The sequence below is a fragment of the Lissotriton helveticus genome, chromosome 7, assembly GCF_964261635.1.
Source record: "Lissotriton helveticus chromosome 7, aLisHel1.1, whole genome shotgun sequence".
NCBI classification, from domain to species: Eukaryota; Metazoa; Chordata; class Amphibia; order Caudata; family Salamandridae; genus Lissotriton; species Lissotriton helveticus.
Window position 1 is genome coordinate 252,751,872 of NC_136068.1, and position 7,486 is coordinate 252,759,357.

The 7,486-nt window shown below is 44.3% G+C and overlaps 1 long non-coding RNA gene across 1 annotated transcript; it reads left to right on the forward strand.

The window, feature by feature from the left end:
- The first annotated feature begins 288 nt into the window (after positions 1-288).
- On the forward strand, positions 289-937 carry LOC144766725 (uncharacterized). The gene is made up of 4 exons (XR_013597899.1): positions 289-346; positions 434-511; positions 605-631; positions 801-937. It is a non-coding gene; the product is annotated as an uncharacterized LOC144766725 (long non-coding RNA).
- Positions 938-7,486: the final 6,549 nt, after the last annotated feature.

The following is a 7,486-nucleotide window of genomic DNA, read 5'->3' on the forward strand; positions in this document are numbered from 1 at the left end:
GTTATTGGAGTCTTGAGCTATTTACACCTCTCCAAGATGGCGCCCGTTTCTGATCGGGTCGATTTTCCGAGTTTTTTGGTTGTTAATGTTAAGTCTCACGTCGTTAATTTATTTTTACACAGCTTTCAGCCTTGGTTTATGGTCCCGTGCTTATTTTTTATATTTTTAGGTGGAGGTAATATTTATGCGCTTAGTTCCGACAGGGACGAGAAATAGTCAGTTTTTAGTTTCGGAGTTCACAATATCACTGAGTTGCAGCGTGTATCGAGTGAGTAGCGGTTGACTGAGTGTTAGGCGAGACTGCACGCGAAGGATCAGGGGAAGCCTTTTGATCGAGTTGAGACTGGTAAGGCTAGAGATAGGTGCTCTGATGACTGAGTATTGAGTTCATTAGGTATGCTATATTAAGTTTGGTTTCTCTTGTTGTTGGTAGCTTCAAGGATCACGGCTGTAGTGAGCGCCCATTGTTTTTGGTTGAAGAAATTCGATACACTGCCGAGTTAACTTCAAGGTAAGATAGTGGCCAGGCTTCCACTGTCGCTTACACTGTGATGTTTTTGTGAATGTTGAGAATGGTTTTTTTAAATCAATCCTGTCTTTGCAGGACCCTGATTGCTGTTGTTTTGGACTAGTGAGTATTGGAGGTATTTCCACACACAGTGGTGGGGGTTATGGTTCTATCCTATTCACTTTTTAATAATATACTTATTTGAGCTCTACTTTTGTAATTTTTGGCCATGTACCTTGAGAACATTTTGACATTTTTGCAATTGAGAAAGTTTACATATTGTTCATTTCAGTTTTCAGGCCCCTGATGAAGAGCTCCCAGAGCTCGAAATGCATTGGGCACAGAGAAGATTTACCGTTTTTGGATGTTTAACATTCGCTAAATTGTTAATATTTTTGAAAAATATTTTATGTTGATGTTGGAATGCTACATGAGAGTTTTCATTGTAATACTGTGAAGTAAATTCGTTGAGTTTAATACAGATTAAAGTTTGATGTTTATTTTTGAAAATATTGTTTAAACCAAGTGTTGTTCATTGTGAACCTCATATAGCAACAGTGCATCGAGGTTAAGTGTTTCACACTTAAGATAGGAAGGGTACCAACCCGCCATCTTGTTGGATGCAGTGGGAAGGTGTTCTGCCGAGACAGAGATTTGGCAGTCCAGATAATACATTCAAAAGGTTCTCGTCAGTTCTGCGAGGGCTTTCGAGCGGGTTCCCACTAAATGATTTGACATAGCGGACTGCCGCCACATTGTCAATTTTGATCTGGACCCAACATTGGACTTTGTCCTTGGTCCAACACTTCGTTGCGAAAGAACCTGTAATAAGCACTAGACAATTTATGTGGAGGCCCATTTGGCTGATGACCATTTACCTCCTGTGGAGAATTCTCTGCATCGGGCTCCCCAACCTGAACCGCTAGCCTCTGATTCTATTATCAGGTCAGGCCGTTCCAGGCCATTCCAGCTTCCATATGTGTGATCCACCACTGTAATTCCTCCTTTGCCTCCTCTGAAAGGTGGATTAATTGGGATTACTTCAGAATTCGCTGGAGGTCCACGATTCTGAGGCGGTGTAATGCCCGATAGTGAAGGGGGCCTGGGAAGATGGCCTGTATGGACAAGGACAGGTGGCTCTCTATGCGGATGAGGTGTCGAAGACAAGCAAAGGGTTTGGCAAGAGTTTCCCACAACTCATGCTTGATTTTGGTCAATTTCCGAGATGGAAGATTCAACGTGGCTTTTTCCACTACAAAGCCTAGAAACTGCAGGGACCTGGAAGGCATCAGGACCAACTTTGGTTTGTTGATCACAAAGCCTAGGGGCTCCAGTAGATTGAGGGCCTGTTGTAGGTGGCAGGAAGGTCGACTCGGGCACTGATCCATGATGAGGATATTGTCCAGATACATTATTAGACAGATTCTCTGGACCACAAGATGTTCCACTACTGGTTTCAGTACCTTGATGAAACACCAAGGAGCAGAAGAAAGATGAAAGGAAAGGAGGTGAACTTGAAGATCTTGTCGCCTCATTGAAACTAAAGGAATTGCCTGTGAGGCGGAAAAATGAGGATGTGAGATAGGAATCCTTTAAATCCAGATGCACCATCAAATCATTTGCCTGCAGTATATCCCTCAAAAGATGGATCCCCTCCATCTTTAAGTGGTGAAAGACCAGCCACTCATTGAATTCCTTCAGGTTGATCACAGGATGCTGACCACCATCCCTCTTGTTCACCAGGAAAAGGTTGCTGAGGAAACCACAAGGGTGTAGGGACATCCTTGTAATAGCACCTTTGTTTGGAAGTTGCCCAATCTCCTCCTCTACCATCTGCCTTTGGATTTGGGGACAAGGAGAGAGGGGCAGGGTGAATGGGTTGGGAGGGAGAATCGTACAATTCTATATGAAAACCCCTTACCGTCTGAAGATACAACAGACGTAAGGGTCTCCCAACTGTGAAAAAAGTCTCTCAATCTGCCCCCAAGCCCCTCCCCTTGGGAAGGAAGCACTCTCACCTTGAGAATTATTTTAGGAGCTTTTGCCCCTGGAGTTTCCCATGGAACCTCGGTGACAAGGGTACTGTCTGGTTGGGTAAAAACTACCGAACCTGCTGGAGTCTTGCCACTGTCCTCTCTGGACTTCAAGACCCTTGGCGGAGGCATGCTGGAAGAGGCGAGCTGGTCGTGCGCCCCGACTGTGACTGGTGCTGGCAAAAACCCGGCGGGTAAAAATGCATTTGATGGAGGACTGAGCCTTGTCAAGGGAATTACAAGTATTGACAAACTTTCCCAACTCACGGATAAAGGGGTATCTGAAGAGATTGTCTTGCGCGATGGGGCCAACTTCAGAGGTCGCCAGCTCCCCCAGGTTCAGGGCAATATTTATCAACAGGGATCTGCGTCTCTACATAAGGAGTTCAGTTCGCATTCCCTAAGAATATGAGTGCTCTCTGTGCCCAACTCGATAGTGCCTGAGGAGGGATTAGGGTGCTAGACAATTGGCGACTTCCAACATGTCTAAGATTTTGGAAAGAGGGCCAGCCACGTTCAACAACTCATCCTGGCATGATCCCCAGGAGTGGTCCAGCCCTTTTTTAGGGTTCTTTACAAATTTCTCTAGGAAAGTAGTCATCTTGGTATCAATTTCTGAGGTGAGAGAGTCCTTGCCCTCAAGGGAAGGGCACAGACATTCCGCTCTGAGGTAACTGCATTTCTCTCTATCGAGTGGCTTCTGCAAGAAGGAAGCCAAATATGCCACAATCTTGGGCGCTGGGGTCCATTCCGCGGAGCGCATGTTAAGCAAGTCATCGGGGTCCAGCATATCACCCTCAGGGGCCTGGACAGGAGAAGCACATACCAAGGATATAAAACTTAACACAATGATTGGGGCTGAATTGACTAAGACGAATTTAGTTCTACCCAAACTAACATTTTTTTTAGCAATGTTAGGATATTGACAGACTGGGGAAAAAATGTAAAGTTCTAAAACTATGCCTTGCAAGTTGCACGTAGCTCTTTTACACCACTTCATAACTCACTGTGTTATATTAGAAGGGTTGTAACTTATGATTTGCAAGTAACAAAAAGATCTCTGTAACAAAAGAAGTTTTCCACTGAGCTATCTCCATAAGATACAATTCTGTGATATGCATGTTACTTAAACGCCCTTATCAGCAGGCACATTAACTATCTGCAATACTTCAGGATGGGTCAAAACATTGATGCCACCATTGATCATTATTCTTTCACACATATGTCTGTATTATACGAATCTGTCATGCTGTTTAATTATGTTACTTCTCTCTTGATCCTTGCTACCATGCCCTCTTGTGTGTATGACTGACTGCAACGACCTGTGGCAAATATTCTGCACTACAGCATAATTTATCATTTCTGTTTACATATGTGTAACGTTGTACAATGACAAAATGCAATAAACATATTCAAACACCGAAAAAATAAAATGAGTCAAAACATTGATTAGATACATCTCAAATCTCTCCAGCAGGTACATTAATCACCAGAGTTATTGTGACCTATTTATTATTATTTGAAAATTGCTTGGCACAAAAGGAACTCTGTAGCAGGGATTTTATTCCTATAAGATATTTCACAGTGCAGCACCACACCCTGGCACAGGACACACCACACCATAGCCCATGCCTGCAATACAGGGTCAGCTTTAGGACAGTGCACACTGCAGTCTCTACTGGCACTGACTTAAGTAGGTGGAGCTACTGTTTGTGTTTAGAAATAACTTATGGTTTTAAAAGTACCTACTGCAGAGTTTCTTTTGTGGCCAGCAGTTTTCAGGCAAAAATGTATATGTCAAGATAACTCTAGTGATTAACATTCCTGCTGGAGAGAGATCAGAGTTTTGTCTAATGGCAGTTTGACTCGTCATAAAGAAGCGCAAAGGGTTAATATGCCTGCAGCATGTACCATGTAGATCACAGTACTGTATTTTATGTGAATAGCTCAGTAGATTACTGTTTTTGTCAGTGATCCGTTTGTTACATCAGTTCATAAATTGCAATCCTAATATAGAACAGTGATTTATGAAAATGCATCAAAGAGCTGTGTGCAAAACTGTATAATATAGGTTAGAATGTTATGTATTTTCCCCAGTCTTTCATTATCTATTCCTAATGTTGATAAATAGGGTTCATTTTGGTATTTATACATTCTTATTAGAAGAGCCAGCCCCAACCAGTACTTTAAAAAAATATAATGTATGTGGCAGAGGGGCTATGAATAGATAAGGGGCACTTTTGAAGGTGGTAGTGGGGGGTTCCTTCGAGGAGATCATTGGTGTGGGGGCGTAAAAAAACAATTGTCACAACGGGGGCCACTAGAGCTAAAGCTGTCCTGCTGCAATGTGCGTGCTACATATTCAGGGCTCAATTTATCATGGTTTTGCACCTCCCTTGTGCCTCGCAAGGGGCACAAGGTTATGGGAAACCTAAGTGTTATTTATCAAGCCAAACAAGGCTACCTTGCATGGCCCTGTATGGCTTGATAAATCTAGAGTAACGCAAATCGCTGCATTGAATTACTCTGTGGCTAGGAGGCGTTCCATGTGCGGATTGGGGGTGTTCTCAAGCCTCGACCCTTGGATTTTGACACTTTCCCAGATTTAGCATTAGTGGTAACCCTTGGAATGCATAAAAAATGCTATGAATCCCAAGCAAGGCAAACCAAGCAGAAATATCTTTACTTCTCCTCATGACAATTCCTCTTTCTATGTGTGCTGCAGAATGCAGAAAGATTAAAATGCCTCTGAGGATTGTTTTTGTGCAGAGAGGTGCCCCTTCCTGCACAAAAACAATCCTGCCTACAATGCAGACACCCTTGCACCATGACACAAGGGTGTCTGCTTTGGCGCGAGGCAGCTAAAAGTGTGCCAGCGCTAGGAAAGGACAGGAATGTGTAATAGTAAATATGGTGCATTCCTGCTCTTTTCCTTTCACACAGTGCAGCACAGCATGGTGGCTTGCTAGGTTGTGCTGTGTGAAAATATAATACATTTGTCTCTAAAATTGTATGCCTGGAGTTTGACATCAGGGTCCCTCCACATGAGTTTTTTTAGGTCTCACCTGCAACAGCACATGCGCTGCATGCGCTCTCGCCTACGAAGGGTATTGTTTACAAAGGACGGCTTGGAGCCTCCTATTGCTTACCTTTCATTGGCTTCATTGTCACTCTTCATTGTTGCCTTCTAGGTATCCAGCGTATACCAGGCGTCACTTCCTTTTTTCTTCTGTGGAGCATGGACCACGCACAGATTGATTCCTCTTGATTAGTGTCCATTCGCTGATCAATCTGCGATTTTGGTACACATTTTAGGACACTTCTGTATGCCACTCCACTGTATGCCACTCCACTCCATGCCACTCCATTCTACTCCATGCTGCTCTATGCCATGTCACTTAATGACACTTGACACACTCTACTCTATGCCACTCTGCTCTACTCCACTCTATTCGACTCCATTCTATGTCACTCTACTCTATACCACTCCACTCTGCACCACTTCACTCCAAATTATTCCCCTACACTCTACTCTATTGCACTCCACTCTATTGCACTCCACTTTGCTCTGCTCTGTAACACTCCACTTCATGTGACTTTACACCACTGTACTCTACGCCATTCCACTCTACACAACTGTACTCTATGCCACTGTACTGTACTATACGCCATTCCACTCTAAGTCACTCTATTTTACGCCACTCTACTCTATGCCACATCTCTGTATGTCACTTCAGGCTACAACAATCTACCCTACTCCACTCCACCCGATTCCACTCTATGCCATTCGATGCCACTCTGTATCACTCTACTCTGCACCACTCTACACTAATCTTTTTCACTCCATGCCATTCCATGCCACTCTACACAACTCTCAACCACTCCACTACTCTCTATGATACTCCACTTAACTACGCCACTCCATTCTATGCCACTCTACTTCACTCTATGCCATTGCACTCTACTCCACTCTACGCCACTCCACTCCCCTCACTGCCGATTTACACCACTCCACTCCATGCCACTGTACTCTACGCCACTGCACTCTACTCTGTGCCAATCCACTATACGCCACTCCACTGTATGCCACTCTACGCCACATCACAGTACGCCACCTCTCTCTAAGACACTTTACTCTATGTCACTCTAAGCCACTCTATGCTATCCTACTCTACACCACTCTACTCCTCTTTACTCCATACTATGCCACTCTACTTTACACCACTTTACCCTATTGTAACCCACTCTACTCTATTGCAAACCATGCCACTCTACTCTATGCTACAATACTCTTCTGCGCTCTATGCCATTCCACGTTTTTCTACACAACTCTTCGTCACTCCACTCTGTGCCACTCCAATTTACACACTCCTCTCCATGACACTCCACTCCATATTACGCTACTGCACTATACTCCACTCAAAGCCATTCTACTCCACTCTATGCCACTCCACGCCGCTCCACACCATGCCACTCCACACCTCTCTATGGCACTTCACACCATGCCATGCAACTCTAGCGCATGCCACTCTGCTCTACATCAGTCTACTCTATGCCACTCTACTCTACACAACTCCTCTCTATGTCTTTCTTCACCACTATACTCTATGCCACTTCACCCCACTCCATATCACTCTACTGTATTCCACTCAATACCACTCCAGGGCACATCACCTTGTGCACTCTAGTCTACTCCACTTTATGCCACTCTTCTCTCCCCCACTCTTCTCCACTCCACTCTACTCTATGTCACTCCATGCTACTCCAAACCACTCTGCTCTAGGTCACTTTACTGTACTCCAGTCTACTCTACAGCACTATACACCACCCACACCACTCTATGCCCCTCTAGGCCACTCCTCTACATGCCACTCTACTCTACACCACTCCACCTTATGCCACTCTTCTCTATGTCACTCCACTCTTACTTTACACTACTCCACTC